The sequence below is a fragment of the Oncorhynchus gorbuscha genome, linkage group LG18 (assembly GCF_021184085.1).
Source record: "Oncorhynchus gorbuscha isolate QuinsamMale2020 ecotype Even-year linkage group LG18, OgorEven_v1.0, whole genome shotgun sequence".
Taxonomy (NCBI): domain Eukaryota; kingdom Metazoa; phylum Chordata; class Actinopteri; order Salmoniformes; family Salmonidae; genus Oncorhynchus; species Oncorhynchus gorbuscha.
Window position 1 is genome coordinate 82,103,605 of NC_060190.1, and position 19,478 is coordinate 82,123,082.

At 41.8% G+C, this 19,478-nt stretch overlaps 1 protein-coding gene across 1 annotated transcript in view; it reads right to left on the bottom strand.

The window, feature by feature from the left end:
- LOC124003564 (lysine-specific demethylase phf2-like) overlaps positions 1-19,478 on the bottom strand; it is a gene marked incomplete at its 3' end in the record, with an annotated part of 137,545 nt that overhangs the window by 13,899 nt on the left and 104,168 nt on the right.

The window sequence follows — 19,478 nt, forward strand, 5'->3', positions numbered from 1 at the left end:
GTCTGATTCTATTCCCAATGTGACAACATAAGAACAGGTCTGATTCTATTCCCAATGTGACAACAGCAGAACAGGTCTGATTCTATTCCCAATGTGACAACAGGTCTGATTCTATTCCCAATGTGACAACAGGTCTGATGCTATTCCCAATGTGACAACAGGTCTGATTCTATTCCCAATGTGACAACAGGTCTGATTCTATTCCCAATGTGACAACATCAGAACAGGTCTGATTCTATTCCCAATGTGACAACATCAGAACAGGTCTGATTCTATTCCCAATGTGACAACAGGTCTGATTCTATTCCCAATGTGACAACAGGTCTGATTCTATTCCCAATGTGACATCAGAACAGGTCTGATTCTATTCTCAATGTGACAACATCAGAACAGGTCTGATTCTATTCCCAATGTGAGAACAGGTCTGATTCTATTCCCAATGTGACAACAGGTCTGATTCTATTCCCAATGTGACAACAGGTCTGATTCTATTCCCAATGTGACAACATCAGAACAGGTCTGATTCTATTCCCAATGTGACAACAGGTCTGATTCTATTCCCAATGTGACAACAGGTCTGATGCTATTCCCAATGTGACAACAGGTCTGATTCTATTCCCAATGTGACAACAGGTCTGATTCTATTCCCAATGTGACAACAGGTCTGATGCTATTCCCAATGTGACAACAGGTCTGATTCTATTCCCAATGTGACAACAGGTCTGATTCTATTCCCAATGTGACAACAGGTCTGATTCTATTCCGAATGTGACAACAGGTCTGATGCTATTCCCAATGTGACAACAGGTCTGATGCTATTCCCAATGTGACAACAGGTCTGATTCTATTTCCAATGTGACAACAGGTCTGATTCTATTCCCAATGTGACAACAGGTCTGATGCTATTCCCAATGTGACAACAGGTCTGATTCTATTCTCAATGTGACAACATCAGAACAGGTCTGATTCTATTCCCAATGTGACAACAGGTCTGATTCTATTCCCAATGTGACAACAGGTCTGATGCTATTCCCAATGTGACAACAGGTCTGATTCTATTCCCAATGTGACAACAGGTCTGATTCTATTCCCAATGTGACAACAGGTCTGATGCTATTCCCAATGTGACAACAGGTCTGATTCTATTCCCAATGTGACAACAGGTCTGATTCTATTCCCAATGTGACAACAGGTCTGATTCTATTCCCAATGTGACAACATAAGAACAGGTCTGATTCTATTCCCAATGTGACAACAGGTCTGATTCTATTCCCAATGTGACAACAGGTCTGATTCTAGTCCCAATGTGACAACAGGTCTGATTCTATTCCCAATGTGACAACATAAGAACAGGTCTGATTCTATTCCCAATGTGACAACAGCAGAACAGGTCTGATTCTATTCCCAATGTGACAACAGGTCTGATTCTATTCCCAATGTGACAACAGGTCTGATGCTATTCCCAATGTGACAACAGGTCTGATTCTATTCCCAATGTGACAACAGGTCTGATTCTATTCCCAATGTGACAACATCAGAACAGGTCTGATTCTATTCCCAATGTGACAACATCAGAACAGGTCTGATTCTATTCCCAATGTGACAACAGGTCTGATTCTATTCCCAATGTGACAACAGGTCTGATTCTATTCCCAATGTGACATCAGAACAGGTCTGATTCTATTCTCAATGTGACAACATCAGAACAGGTCTGATTCTATTCCCAATGTGAGAACAGGTCTGATTCTATTCCCAATGTGACAACAGGTCTGATTCTATTCCCAATGTGACAACAGGTCTGATTCTATTCCCAATGTGACAACATCAGAACAGGTCTGATTCTATTCCCAATGTGACAACAGGTCTGATTCTATTCCCAATGTGACAACAGGTCTGATGCTATTCCCAATGTGACAACAGGTCTGATTCTATTCCCAATGTGACAACAGGTCTGATTCTATTCCCAATGTGACAACAGGTCTGATGCTATTCCCAATGTGACAACAGGTCTGATTCTATTCCCAATGTGACAACAGGTCTGATTCTATTCCCAATGTGACAACAGGTCTGATTCTATTCCGAATGTGACAACAGGTCTGATGCTATTCCCAATGTGACAACAGGTCTGATGCTATTCCCAATGTGACAACAGGTCTGATTCTATTTCCAATGTGACAACAGGTCTGATTCTATTCCCAATGTGACAACAGGTCTGATGCTATTCCCAATGTGACAACAGGTCTGATTCTATTCCCAATGTGACAACATCAGAACAGGTCTGATTCTATTCCCAATGTGACAACAGGTCTGATTCTATTCCCAATGTGACAACAGGTCTGATTCTATTCCCAATGTGACAACAGGTCTGATTCTATTTCCAATGTGACAACAGGTCTGATTCTATTCCCAATGTGACAACAGGTCTGATGCTATTCCCAATGTGACAACAGGTCTGATTCTATTCCCAATGTGACAACAGGTCTGATGCTATTCCCAATGTGACAACAGGTCTGATTCTATTTCCAATGTGACAACAGGTCTGATTCTATTCCCAATGTGACAACAGGTCTGATGCTATTCCCAATGTGACAACAGGTCTGATTCTATTCCCAATGTGACAACATCAGAACAGGTCTGATTCTATTCCCAATGTGACAACAGGTCTGATTCTATTCCCAATGTGACAACAGGTCTGATTCTATTCCCAATGTGACATCAGAACAGGTCTGATTCTATTCTCAATGTGACAACATCAGAACAGGTCTGATTCTATTCCCAATGTGACAACAGGTCTGATTCTATTCCCAATGTGACAACAGGTCTGATTCTATTCCCAATGTGACAACATCAGAACAGGTCTGATTCTATTCCCAATGTGACAACAGGTCTGATTCTATTCCCAATGTGACAACAGGTCTGATGCTATTCCCAATGTGACAACAGGTCTGATTCTATTCCCAATGTGACAACAGGTCTGATGCTATTCCCAATGTGACAACAGGTCTGATTCTATTCCCAATGTGACAACAGGTCTGATTCTATTCCCAATGTGACAACAGGTCTGATGCTATTCCCAATGTGACAACAGGTCTGATGCTATTCCCAATGTGACAACAGGTCTGATTCTATTCCCAATGTGACAACAGGTCTGATGCTATTCCCAATGTGACAACAGGTCTGATTCTATTCCCAATGTGACAACAGGTCTGATTCTATTCCCAATGTGACAACAGGTCTGATGCTATTCCCAATGTGACAACAGGTCTGATTCTATTCCCAATGTGACAACAGGTCTGATTCTATTCCCAATGTGACAACAGGTCTGATTCTATTCCCAATGTGACAACATAAGAACAGGTCTGATTCTATTCCCAATGTGACAACAGGTCTGATTCTATTCCCAATGTGACAACAGGTCTGATTCTAGTCCCAATGTGACAACAGGTCTGATTCTATTCCCAATGTGACAACATAAGAACAGGTCTGATTCTATTCCCAATGTGACAACAGCAGAACAGGTCTGATTCTATTCCCAATGTGACAACATCAGAACAGGTCTGATTCTATTCTCAATGTGACAACATCAGAACAGGTCTGATTCTAGTCCCAATGTGACAACAGGTCTGATTCTATTCTCAATGTGACAACATCAGAACAGGTTTGATTCTATTCTCAATGTGACAACATCAGAACAGGTTTGATTCTAGTCCCAATGTGACAACATCAGAACAGGTCTGATTCTAGTCCCAATGTGACAACATCAGAACAGGTCTGATTCTAGTCCCAATGTGACAACATCAGAACAGGTCTGATTTTAGTCCCAATGTGACAACATCAGAACAGGTCTGATTCTATTCCCAATGTGACAACCGGTCTGATTCTATTCCCAATGTGACAACAGGTCTGATTCTATTCCCAATGTGACAACAGGTCTGATTCTATTCCCAATGTGACAACAGGTCTGATTCTATTCCCAATGTGACAACAGGTCTGATTCTATTCCCAATGTGACAACATCAGAACAGGTCTGATTCTATTCCCAATGTGACAACAGGTCTGATGCTATTCCCAATGTGACAACAGGTCTGATTCTATTCCCAATGTGACAACAGATCTGATTCTATTCCCAATGTGACAGCAGGTCTGATGCTATTCCCAATGTGACAACAGGTCTGATTCTATTCCCAATGTGACAACAGGTCTGATTCTATTCCCAATGTGACAACAGGTCTGATTCTATTCCCAATGTGACAACATAAGAACAGGTCTGATTCTATTCCCAATGTGACAACAGGTCTGATTCTATTCCCAATGTGACAACAGGTCTGATGCTATTCCCAATGTGACAACAGGTCTGATTCTAGTCCCAATGTGACAACAGGTCTGATTCTATTCCCAATGTGACAACATAAGAACAGGTCTGATTCTATTCCCAATGTGTCAACAGCAGAACAGGTCTGATTCTATTCCCAATGTGACAACATCAGAACAGGTCTGATTCTATTCTCAATGTGACAACATCAGAACAGGTCTGATTCTAGTCCCAATGTGACAACAGGTCTGATTCTATTCTCAATGTGACAACATCAGAACAGGTTTGATTCTAGTCCCAATGTGACAACATCAGAACAGGTCTGATTCTAGTCCCAATGTGACAACATCAGAACAGGTCTGATTCTAGTCCCAATGTGACAACATCAGAACAGGTCTGATTCTAGTCCCAATGTGACAACATCAGAACAGGTCTGATTCTAGTCCCAATGTGACAACATCAGAACAGGTCTGATTCTATTCCCAATGTGACAACATCAGAACAGGTCTGATTCTAGTCCCAATGTGACAACCGGTCTGATTCTATTCCCAATGTGACAACAGGTCTGATTCTATTCCCAATGTGACAACAGGTCTGATTCTATTCCCAATGTGACAACAGGTCTGATGCTATTCCCAATGTGACAACAGGTCTGATTCTATTCCCAATGTGACAACAGGTCTGATTCTATTCCCAATGTGACAACATAAGAACAGGTCTGATTCTATTCCCAATGTGACAACAGGTCTGATTCTATTCCCAATGTGACAACAGGTCTGATTCTAGTCCCAATGTGACAACAGGTCTGATTCTATTCCCAATGTGACAACATAAGAACAGGTCTGATTCTATTCCCAATGTGACAACAGCAGAACAGGTCTGATTCTATTCCCAATGTGACAACATCAGAACAGGTCTGATTCTATTCTCAATGTGACAACAGGTCTGATGCTATTCCCAATGTGACAACAGGTCTGATTCTATTTCCAATGTGACAACAGGTCTGATTCTATTCCCAATGTGACAACAGGTCTGATGCTATTCCCAATGTGACAACAGGTCTGATTCTATTCCCAATGTGACAACAGGTCTGATGCTATTCCCAATGTGACAACAGGTCTGATTCTATTTCCAATGTGACAACAGGTCTGATTCTATTCCCAATGTGACAACAGGTCTGATGCTATTCCCAATGTGACAACAGGTCTGATTCTATTCCCAATGTGACAACATCAGAACAGGTCTGATTCTATTCCCAATGTGACAACAGGTCTGATTCTATTCCCAATGTGACAACAGGTCTGATTCTATTCCCAATGTGACATCAGAACAGGTCTGATTCTATTCTCAATGTGACAACATCAGAACAGGTCTGATTCTATTCCCAATGTGACAACAGGTCTGATTCTATTCCCAATGTGACAACAGGTCTGATTCTATTCCCAATGTGACAACATCAGAACAGGTCTGATTCTATTCCCAATGTGACAACAGGTCTGATTCTATTCCCAATGTGACAACAGGTCTGATGCTATTCCCAATGTGACAACAGGTCTGATTCTATTCCCAATGTGACAACAGGTCTGATTCTATTCCCAATGTGACAACAGGTCTGATGCTATTCCCAATGTGACAACAGGTCTGATTCTATTCCCAATGTGACAACAGGTCTGATTCTATTCCCAATGTGACAACAGGTCTGATTCTATTCCCAATGTGACAACATAAGAACAGGTCTGATTCTATTCCCAATGTGACAACAGGTCTGATTCTATTCCCAATGTGACAACAGGTCTGATTCTAGTCCCAATGTGACAACAGGTCTGATTCTATTCCCAATGTGACAACATAAGAACAGGTCTGATTCTATTCCCAATGTGACAACAGCAGAACAGGTCTGATTCTATTCCCAATGTGACAACATCAGAACAGGTCTGATTCTATTCTCAATGTGACAACATCAGAACAGGTCTGATTCTAGTCCCAATGTGACAACAGGTCTGATTCTATTCTCAATGTGACAACATCAGAACAGGTTTGATTCTATTCTCAATGTGACAACATCAGAACAGGTTTGATTCTAGTCCCAATGTGACAACATCAGAACAGGTCTGATTCTAGTCCCAATGTGACAACATCAGAACAGGTCTGATTCTAGTCCCAATGTGACAACATCAGAACAGGTCTGATTTTAGTCCCAATGTGACAACATCAGAACAGGTCTGATTCTATTCCCAATGTGACAACCGGTCTGATTCTATTCCCAATGTGACAACAGGTCTGATTCTATTCCCAATGTGACAACAGGTCTGATTCTATTCCCAATGTGACAACAGGTCTGATTCTATTCCCAATGTGACAACAGGTCTGATTCTATTCCCAATGTGACAACATCAGAACAGGTCTGATTCTATTCCCAATGTGACAACAGGTCTGATGCTATTCCCAATGTGACAACAGGTCTGATTCTATTCCCAATGTGACAACAGGTCTGATTCTATTCCCAATGTGACAGCAGGTCTGATGCTATTCCCAATGTGACAACAGGTCTGATTCTATTCCCAATGTGACAACAGGTCTGATTCTATTCCCAATGTGACAACAGGTCTGATTCTATTCCCAATGTGACAACATAAGAACAGGTCTGATTCTATTCCCAATGTGACAACAGGTCTGATTCTATTCCCAATGTGACAACAGGTCTGATTCTAGTCCCAATGTGACAACAGGTCTGATTCTATTCCCAATGTGACAACATAAGAACAGGTCTGATTCTATTCCCAATGTGTCAACAGCAGAACAGGTCTGATTCTATTCCCAATGTGACAACATCAGAACAGGTCTGATTCTATTCTCAATGTGACAACATCAGAACAGGTCTGATTCTAGTCCCAATGTGACAACAGGTCTGATTCTATTCCCAATGTGACAACAGAACAGGTCTGATTCTATTCCCAATGTGACAGAACAGGTCTGATTCTATTCCCAATGTGACAACAGGTCTGATTCTATTCCCAATGTGACAACAGGTCTGATTCTATTCCCAATGTGACAACAGGTCTGATTCTATTCCCAATGTGACAACATCAGAACAGGTCTGATTCTATTCCCAATGTGACAACAGGTCTGATTCTATTCCCAATGTGACAACAGGTCTGATTCTATTCCCAATGTGACAACAGGTCTGATTCTATTCCCAATGTGACAACAGGTCTGATTCTATTCCCAATGTGACAACATCAGAACAGGTCTGATTCTATTCCCAATGTGACAACAGGTCTGATGCTATTCCCAATGTGACAACAGGTCTGATTCTATTCCCAATGTGACAACAGGTCTGATTCTATTCCCAATGTGACAACATAAGAACAGGTCTGATTCTATTCCCAATGTGACAACAGGTCTGATTCTATTCCCAATGTGACAACATCAGAACAGGTCTGATTCTATTCCCAATGTGACAACAGGTCTGATGCTATTCCCAATGTGACAACAGGTCTGATTCTATTCCCAATGTGACAACAGGTCTGATTCTATTCCCAATGTGACAACAGGTCTGATGCTATTCCCAATGTGACAACAGGTCTGATTCTATTCCCAATGTGACAACAGGTCTGATTCTATTCCCAATGTGACAACAGGTCTGATTCTATTCCCAATGTGACAACATAAGAACAGGTCTGATTCTATTCCCAATGTGACAACAGGTCTGATTCTATTCCCAATGTGACAACAGGTCTGATTCTAGTCCCAATGTGACAACAGGTCTGATTCTATTCCCAATGTGACAACATAAGAACAGGTCTGATTCTATTCCCAATGTGTCAACAGCAGAACAGGTCTGATTCTATTCCCAATGTGACAACATCAGAACAGGTCTGATTCTATTCTCAATGTGACAACATCAGAACAGGTCTGATTCTAGTCCCAATGTGACAACAGGTCTGATTCTATTCTCAATGTGACAACATCAGAACAGGTTTGATTCTAGTCCCAATGTGACAACATCAGAACAGGTCTGATTCTATTCCCAATGTGACAACATCAGAACAGGTCTGATTCTATTCCCAATGTGACAACATCAGAACAGGTCTGATTCTAGTCCCAATGTGACAACATCAGAACAGGTCTGATTCTAGTCCCAATGTGACAACATCAGAACAGGTCTGATTCTATTCCCAATGTGACAACATCAGAACAGGTCTGATTCTAGTCCCAATGTGACAACCGGTCTGATTCTATTCCCAATGTGACAACAGGTCTGATTCTATTCCCAATGTGACAACATTCTATTCCCATATGTGACAACAGGTCTGATTCTATTCCCAATGTGACAACATCAGAACAGGTCTGATTCTATTCCCAATGTGACAACAGGTCTGATGCTATTCCCAATGTGACAACAGGTCTGATTCTATTCCCAATGTGACAACAGGTCTGATTCTATTCCCAATGTGACAACATAAGAACAGGTCTGATTCTATTCCCAATGTGACAACAGGTCTGATTCTATTCCCAATGTGACAACAGGTCTGATTCTAGTCCCAATGTGACAACAGGTCTGATTCTATTCCCAATGTGACAACATAAGAACAGGTCTGATTCTATTCCCAATGTGACAACAGCAGAACAGGTCTGATTCTATTCCCAATGTGACAACATCAGAACAGGTCTGATTCTATTCTCAATGTGACAACATCAGAACAGGTCTGATTCTAGTCCCAATGTGACAACAGGTCTGATTCTATTCTCAATGTGACAACATCAGAACAGGTTTGATTCTATTCCCAATGTGACAACATCAGAACAGGTCTGATTCTAGTCCCAATGTGACAACATCAGAACAGGTCTGATTCTAGTCCCAATGTGACAACATCAGAACAGGTCTGATTCTAGTCCCAATGTGACAACATCAGAACAGGTCTGATTTTAGTCCCAATGTGACAACATCAGAACAGGTCTGATTCTATTCCCAATGTGACAACCGGTCTGATTCTATTCCCAATGTGACAACAGGTCTGATTCTATTCCCAATGTGACAACAGGTCTGATTCTATTCCCAATGTGACAACAGGTCTGATTCTATTCCCAATGTGACAACAGGTCTGATTCTATTCCCAATGTGACAACATCAGAACAGGTCTGATTCTATTCCCAATGTGACAACAGGTCTGATGCTATTCCCAATGTGACAACAGGTCTGATTCTATTCCCAATGTGACAACAGGTCTGATTCTATTCCCAATGTGACAGCAGGTCTGATGCTATTCCCAATGTGACAACAGGTCTGATTCTATTCCCAATGTGACAACAGGTCTGATTCTATTCCCAATGTGACAACATAAGAACAGGTCTGATTCTATTCCCAATGTGACAACAGGTCTGATTCTATTCCCAATGTGACAACAGGTCTGATTCTAGTCCCAATGTGACAACAGGTCTGATTCTATTCCCAATGTGACAACATAAGAACAGGTCTGATTCTATTCCCAATGTGTCAACAGCAGAACAGGTCTGATTCTATTCCCAATGTGACAACATCAGAACAGGTCTGATTCTATTCTCAATGTGACAACATCAGAACAGGTCTGATTCTAGTCCCAATGTGACAACAGGTCTGATTCTATTCTCAATGTGACAACATCAGAACAGGTTTGATTCTAGTCCCAATGTGACAACATCAGAACAGGTCTGATTCTAGTCCCAATGTGACAACATCAGAACAGGTCTGATTCTAGTCCCAATGTGACAACATCAGAACAGGTCTGATTCTAGTCCCAATGTGACAACATCAGAACAGGTCTGATTCTAGTCCCAATGTGACAACATCAGAACAGGTCTGATTCTATTCCCAATGTGACAACATCAGAACAGGTCTGATTCTAGTCCCAATGTGACAACCGGTCTGATTCTATTCCCAATGTGACAACAGGTCTGATTCTATTCCCAATGTGACAACAGGTCTGATTCTATTCCCAATGTGACAACAGGTCTGATTCTATTCCCAATGTGACAACATCAGAACAGGTCTGATTCTATTCCCAATGTGACAACAGGTCTGATTCTATTCCCAATGTGACAACAGGTCTGATGCTATTCCCAATGTGACAACAGGTCTGATTCTATTCCCAATGTGACAACAGGTCTGATTCTATTCCCAAGGTGACAACAGGTTTGATGCTATTCCCAATGTGACAACAGGTCTGATTCTATTCCCAATGTGACAACAGGTCTGATTCTATTCCCAATGTGACAACATCAGAACAGGTCTGATTCTATTCCCAATGTGACAACAGGTCTGATTCTATTCCCAATGTGACAACAGGTCTGATTCTATTCCCAATGTGACAACATCAGAACAGGTCTGATTCTATTCCCAATGTGACAACAGGTCTGATGCTATTCCCAATGTGACAACAGGTCTGATTCTATTCCCAATGTGACAACAGGTCTGATTCTATTCCCAATGTGACAACAGGTCTGATGCTATTCCCAATGTGACAACAGGTCTGATTCTATTCCCAATGTGACAACAGGTCTGATTCTATTCCCAATGTGACAACAGGTCTGATTCTATTCCCAATGTGACAACAGGTCTGATGCTATTCCCAATGTGACAACAGGTCTGATTCTATTCCCAATGTGACAACAGGTCTGATTCTATTCCCAATGTGACAACAGGTCTGATGCTATTCCCAATGTGACAACAGGTCTGATTCTATTCCCAATGTGACAACATCAGAACAGGTCTGATTCTATTCCCAATGTGACAACAGGTCTGATTATATTCCCAATGTGACAACAGGTCTGATTCTATTCCCAATGTGACATCGGAACAGGTCTGATTCTATTCTCAATGTGACAACATCAGAACAGGTCTGATTCTATTCCCAATGTGACAACAGGTCTGATTCTATTCCCAATGTGACAATAGGTCTGATTCTATTCCCAATGTGACAACATCAGAACAGGTCTGATTCTATTCCCAATGTGACAACAGGTCTGATTCTATTCCCAATGTGACAACAGGTCTGATGCTATTCCCAATGTGACAACAGGTCTGATTCTATTCCCAATGTGACAACAGGTCTGATTCTATTCCCAATGTGACAACAGGTCTGATGCTATTCCCAATGTGACAACAGGTCTGATTCTATTCCCAATGTGACAACAGGTCTGATTCTATTCCCAATGTGACAACAGGTCTGATGCTATTCCCAATGTGACAACAGGTCTGATTCTATTTCCAATGTGACATCAGAACAGGTCTGATTCTATTCTCAATGTGACAACATCAGAACAGGTCTGATTCTATTCCCAATGTGACAACAGGTCTGATGCTATTCCCAATGTGACAACAGGTCTGATTCTATTCCCAATGTGACAACAGGTCTGATTCTATTCCCAATGTGACAACAGGTCTGATGCTATTCCCAATGTGACAACAGGTCTGATTCTATTCCCAATGTGACAACAGGTCTGATTCTATTCCCAATGTGACAACAGTTCTGATGCTATTCCCAATGTGACAACAGGTCTGATTCTATTCCCAATGTGACAACAGGTCTGATTCTATTCCCAATGTGACAACAGGTCTGATTCTATTCCCAATGTGACAACATAAGAACAGGTCTGATTCTATTCCCAATGTGACAACAGGTCTGATTCTATTCCCAATGTGACAACAGGTCTGATTCTAGTCCCAATGTGACAACAGGTCTGATTCTATTCCCAATGTGACAACATAAGAACAGGTCTGATTCTATTCCCAATGTGACAACAGCAGAACAGGTCTGATTCTATTCTCAATGTGACAACATCAGAACAGGTCTGATTCTATTCCCAATGTGACAACATAAGAACAGGTCTGATTCTATTCCCAATGTGACAACATCAGAACAGGTCTGATTCTATTCTCAATGTGACAACATCAGAACAGGTCTGATTCTATTCCCAATGTGACAACATAAGAACAGGTCTGATTCTATTCCCAATGTGACAACAGGTCTGATTCTAGTCCCAATGTGACAACAGGTCTGATTCTATTCCCAATGTGACAACATAAGAACAGGTCTGATTCTATTCCCAATGTGACAACAGCAGAACAGGTCTGATTCTATTCCCAATGTGACAACATCAGAACAGGTCTGATTCTATTCCCAATGTGACAACATAAGAACAGGTCTGATTCTATTCCCAATGTGACAACAGGTCTGATGCTATTCCCAATGTGACAACAGGTCTGATTCTATTTCCAATGTGACAACAGGTCTGATTCTAGTCCCAATGTGACAACAGGTCTGATTCTATTCCCAATGTGACAACATAAGAACAGGTCTGATTCTATTCCCAATGTGACAACAGCAGAACAGGTCTGATTCTATTCCCAATGTGACAACATCAGAACAGGTCTGATTCTATTCCCAATGTGACAACATCAGAACAGGTCTGATTCTAGTCCCAATGTGACAACAGCAGAACAGGTCTGATTCTATTCCCAATGTGACAACATCAGAACAGGTCTGATTCTATTCTCAATGTGACAACAGCAGAACAGGTCTGATTCTAGTCCCAATGTGACAACAGGTCTGATTCTATTCTCAATGTGACAACATCAGAACAGGTTTGATGCTATTCCCAATGTGACAACAGGTCTGATGCTATTCCCAACGTGACAACAGGTCTGATTCTATTCCCAATGTGACAACAGGTCTGATTCTATTCCCAATGTGACAACAGGTCTGATGCTATTCCCAATGTGACAACAGGTCTGATTCTATTCCCAATGTGACAACAGGTCTGATTCTATTCCCAATGTGACAACAGGTCTGATTCTATTCCCAATGTGACAACATAAGAACAGGTCTGATTCTATTCCCAATGTGACAACAGGTCTGATTCTATTCCCAATGTGACAACAGGTCTGATTCTAGTCCCAATGTGACAACAGGTCTGATTCTATTCCCAATGTGACAACATAAGAACAGGTCTGATTCTATTCCCAATGTGACAACAGCAGAACAGGTCTGATTCTATTCTCAATGTGACAACATCAGAACAGGTCTGATTCTATTCCCAATGTGACAACATAAGAACAGGTCTGATTCTATTCCCAATGTGACAACATCAGAACAGGTCTGATTCTATTCTCAATGTGACAACATCAGAACAGGTCTGATTCTATTCCCAATGTGACAACATAAGAACAGGTCTGATTCTATTCCCAATGTGACAACAGGTCTGATTCTAGTCCCAATGTGACAACAGGTCTGATTCTATTCCCAATGTGACAACATAAGAACAGGTCTGATTCTATTCCCAATGTGACAACAGCAGAACAGGTCTGATTCTATTCCCAATGTGACAACATCAGAACAGGTCTGATTCTATTCCCAATGTGACAACATAAGAACAGGTCTGATTCTATTCCCAATGTGACAACAGGTCTGATGCTATTCCCAATGTGACAACAGGTCTGATTCTATTTCCAATGTGACAACAGGTCTGATTCTAGTCCCAATGTGACAACAGGTCTGATTCTATTCCCAATGTGACAACATAAGAACAGGTCTGATTCTATTCCCAATGTGACAACAGCAGAACAGGTCTGATTCTATTCCCAATGTGACAACATCAGAACAGGTCTGATTCTATTCCCAATGTGACAACATCAGAACAGGTCTGATTCTAGTCCCAATGTGACAACAGCAGAACAGGTCTGATTCTATTCCCAATGTGACAACATCAGAACAGGTCTGATTCTATTCTCAATGTGACAACAGCAGAACAGGTCTGATTCTAGTCCCAATGTGACAACAGGTCTGATTCTATTCTCAATGTGACAACATCAGAACAGGTTTGATTCTAGTCCCAATGTGACAACATCAGAACAGGTCTGATGCTATTCCCAATGTGACAACAGGTCTGATTCTATTCCCAATGTCACAACAGGTCTGATTCTATTCCCAATGTGACAACAGGTCTGATTCTATTCCCAATGTGACAACAGGTCTGATGCTATTCCCAATGTGACAACAGGTCTGATTCTATTCCCAATGTGACAACAGGTCTGATTCTATTCCCAATGTGACAACAGGTCTGATGCTATTCCCAATGTGACAACAGGTCTGATTCTATTCCCAATGTGACAACATAAGAACAGGTCTGATTCTATTCCCAATGTGACAACAGGTCTGATTCTATTCCCAATGTGACAACAGGTCTGATTCTAGTCCCAATGTGACAACAGGTCTGATTCTAGTCCCAATGTGACAACAGGTCTGATTCTATTCCCAATGTGACAACATAAGAACAGGTCTGATTCTATTCCCAATGTGACAACAGCAGAACAGGTCTGATTCTATTCTCAATGTGACAACATCAGAACAGGTCTGATTCTATTCCCAATGTGACAACATAAGAACAGGTCTGATTCTATTCCCAATGTGACAACATCAGAACAGGTCTGATTCTATTCTCAATGTGACAACATCAGAACAGGTCTGATTCTATTCCCAATGTGACAACATAAGAACAGGTCTGATTCTATTCCCAATGTGACAACAGGTCTGATTCTAGTCCCAATGTGACAACAGGTCTGATTCTATTCCCAATGTGACAACATAAGAACAGGTCTGATTCTATTCCCAATGTGACAACAGCAGAACAGGTCTGATTCTATTCCCAATGTGACAACACAGAACAGGTCTGATTCTATTCCCAATGTGACAACATAAGAACAGGTCTGATTCTATTCCCAATGTGACAACAGGTCTGATGCTATTCCCAATGTGACAACAGGTCTGATTCTATTTCCAATGTGACAACAGGTCTGATTCTAGTCCCAATGTGACAACAGGTCTGATTCTATTCCCAATGTGACAACATAAGAACAGGTCTGATTCTATTCCCAATGTGACAACACAGAACAGGTCTGATTCTATTCCCAATGTGACAACATCAGAACAGGTCTGATTCTATTCCCAATGTGACAACATCAGAACAGGTCTGATTCTAGTCCCAATGTGACAACAGCAGAACAGGTCTGATTCTATTCCCAATGTGACAACATCAGAACAGGTCTGATTCTATTCTCAATGTGACAACAGCAGAACAGGTCTGATTCTAGTCCCAATGTGACAACAGGTCTGATTCTATTCTCAATGTGACAACATCAGAACAGGTTTGATTCTAGTCCCAATGTGACAACATCAGAACAGGTCTGATGCTATTCCCAATGTGACAACAGGTCTGATTCTATTCCCAATGTCACAACAGGTCTGATTCTATTCCCAATGTGACAACAGGTCTGATTCTATTCCCAATGTGACAACAGGTCTGATGCTATTCCCAATGTGACAACAGGTCTGATTCTATTCCCAATGTGACAACAGGTCTGATTCTATTCCCAATGTGACAACAGGTCTGATGCTATTCCCAATGTGACAACAGGTCTGATTCTATTCCCAATGTGACAACATCAGAACAGGTCTGATTCTATTCCCAATGTGACAACAGGTCTGATTCTATTCCCAATGTGACATCAGAACAGGTCTGATTCTATTCCCAATGTGACAACATCAGAACAGGTCTGATTCTATTCCCAATGTGACAACATCAGAATAGGTCTGATTCTATTCCCAATGTGACAACAGGTCTGATTATATTCCCAATGTGACAACAGGTCTGATTCTATTCCCAATGTGACAACCGGTCTGATTCTATTCCCAATGTGACAACAGGTCTGATTCTATTCCCAATGTGACAACAGGTCTGATTCTATTCCCAATGTGACAACAGGTCTGATTCTATTCCCAATGTGACAACATCAGAACAGGTCTGATTCTATTCCCAATGTGACAACCGGTCTGATTCTATTCCCAATGTGACAACAGGTCTGATGCTATTCCCAATGTGACAACAGGTCTGATTCTATTTCCAATGTGACATCAGAACAGGTCTGATTCTATTCTCAATGTGACAACATCAGAACAGGTCTGATTCTATTCCCAATGTGACAACAGGTCTGATGCTATTCCCAATGTGACAACAGGTCTGATTCTATTCCCAATGTGACAACAGGTCTGATTCTATTCCCAATGTGACAACAGGTCTGATGCTATTCCCAATGTGACAACAGGTCTGATTCTATTCCCAATGTGACAACAGGTCTGATTCTATTCCCAATGTGACAACAGGTCTGATGCTATTCCCAATGTGACAACAGGTCTGATGCTATTCCCAATGTGACAACAGGTCTGATTCTATTCCCAATGTGACAACAGGTCTGATTCTATTCCCAATGTGACAACAGGTCTGATTCTATTCCCAATGTGACAACATAAGAACAGGTCTGATTCTATTCCCAATGTGACAACAGGTCTGATTCTATTCCCAATGTGACAACAGGTCTGATTCTAGTCCCAATGTGACAACAGGTCTGATTCTATTCCCAATGTGACAACATAAGAACAGGTCTGATTCTATTCCCAATGTGACAACAGCAGAACAGGTCTGATTCTATTCCCAATGTGACAACATCAGAACAGGTCTGATTCTATTCTCAATGTGACAACATCAGAACAGGTCTGATTCTATTCCCAATGTGACAACATAAGAACAGGTCTGATTCTATTCCCAATGTGACAACATCAGAACAGGTCTGATTCTATTCTCAATGTGACAACATCAGAACAGGTCTGATTCTATTCCCAATGTGACAACATAAGAACAGGTCTGATTCTATTCCCAATGTGACAACAGGTCTGATGCTATTCCCAATGTGACAACAGGTCTGATTCTATTCCCAATGTGACAACAGGTCTGATTCTAGTCTCAATGTGACAACAGGTCTGATTCTATTCCCAATGTGACAACATAAGAACAGGTCTGATTCTATTCCCAATGTGACAACAGCAGAACAGGTCTGATTCTATTCCCAATGTGACAACATCAGAACAGGTCTGATTCTATTCCCAATGTGACAACATCAGAACAGGTCTGATTCTAGTCCCAATGTGACAACAGCAGAACAGGTCTGATTCTATTCCCAATGTGACAACATCAGAACAGGTCTGATTCTATTCTCAATGTGACAACAGCAGAACAGGTCTGATTCTAGTCCCAATGTGACAACAGGTCTGATTCTATTCTCAATGTGACAACATCAGAACAGGTTTGATTCTAGTCCCAATGTGACAACATCAGAACAGGTCTGATTCTAGTCCCAATGTGACAACATCAGAACAGGTCTGATTCTAGTCCCAATGTGACAACATCAGAACAGGTCTGATTCTAGTCCCAATGTGACAACATCAGAACAGGTCTTATTCTAGTCCCAATGTGACAACATCAGAACAGGTCTGATTCTAGTCCCAATGTGACATCAGAACAGGTCTGATTCTAGTCCCAATGTGACAACAGGTCTGATTCTATTCTCAATGTGACAACATCAGAACAGGTCTGATTCTAGTCCCAATGTGACAACATCAGAACAGGTCTGATTCTAGTCCCAATGTGACAACATCAGAACAGGTCTGATTCTAGTCCCAATGTGACAACATCCGAACAGGTCTGATTCTAGTCCCAATGTGACATCAGAACAGGTCTGATTCTAGTCCCAATGTGACAACATCAGAACAGGTCTGATTCTATTCACAATGTGACAACAGGTCTGATTCTAGTCCCAATGTGACTGTGGTGACAACATAATAATAGGTGTGATTTGTGAGAATAACTCTGAATAGCCCTGAACAGATTTCTGATTCTGATGTGATGGTTTGAAGATTTCTTGTCCCTGCTTCAGAGTGCACTAACCTGATGGTATGAATAGCGTCTGTCCCTACTTCAGGGTGCACTAACCTGATGGTATGAATAGGGTCTGTCCCTACTTCAGAGTACACTAACCTGATGGTCCCTACTTCAGAGTGCACTAACCTGATGGTATGAATAGGGTCTGTCCCTACTTCAGAGAACACTAACCTGAATAGGGTCTGTCCCTACTTCAGAGTGCACTAACCTGATGGTATGAATAGGGTCTGTCCCTACTTCAGAGAACACTAACCTGAATAGGGTCTGTCCCTACTTCAGAGAACACTAACCTGAATAGGGTCTGTCCCTACTTCAGAGTGCACTAACCTGATGGTATGAATAGGGTCTGTCCCTACTTCAGAGTGCACTAACCTGAACAGGGTCTGTCCCTACTTCAGAGTGCACTAACCTGATGGTATGAATAGGGTCTGTCCCTACTTCAGAGAACACTAACCTGATGTTATGAATAGGGTCTGTCCCTACTTCAGAGTGCACTAACCTGATGTTATGAATAGGGTCTGTCCCTACTTCAGAGTGCACTAACCTGATGGTATGAATAGGGTCTGTCCCTACTTCAGAGTGCACTAACCTGATGTTATGAATAGGGTCTGTCCCTACTTCAGAGTACACTAACCTGATGGTCCCTACTTCAGAGTGCACTAACCTGATGGTCCCTACTTCAGAGTGCACTAACCTGATGGTCCCTACTTCAGAGTGCACTAACCTGATGGTCCCTACTTCAGAGTGCACTAACCAGATGGTCCCTACTTCAGAGTGCACTAACCTGATGGTCCCTACTTCAGAGTGCACTACCCTGATGGTCCCTACTTCAGAGTGCACTAACCTGAATAGGGTCTGTCCCTACTTCAGAGAACACTAACCTGAATAGGGTCTGTCCCTACTTCAGAGTGCACTAACCTGAATAGGGTCTGTCCCTGATGGTATGAATAGGGTCTGTCCCTGCTTCAGAGTGCACTAACCTGATGGTATGAATAGGGTCTGTCCCTACTTCAGAGAACACTAACCTGAATAGGGTCTGTCCCTACTTCAGAGAACACTAACCTGAATAGGGTCTGTCCCTACTTCAGAGTGCACTAACCTGAATAGCGTCTGTCCCTACTTCAGAGTGCACTAACCTGAATAGGGTCTGTCCCTACTTCAGAGTGCACTAACCTGAATAGGGTCTGTCCCTACTTCAGAGAACACTAACCTGAATAGGGTCTGTCCCTACTTCAGAGTGCACTAACCTGAATAGGGTCTGTCCCTACTTCAGAGAACACTAACCTGAATAGGGTCTGTCCCTACTTCAGAGAACACTAACCTGAATAGGGTCTGTCCCTACTTCAGAGAACACTAA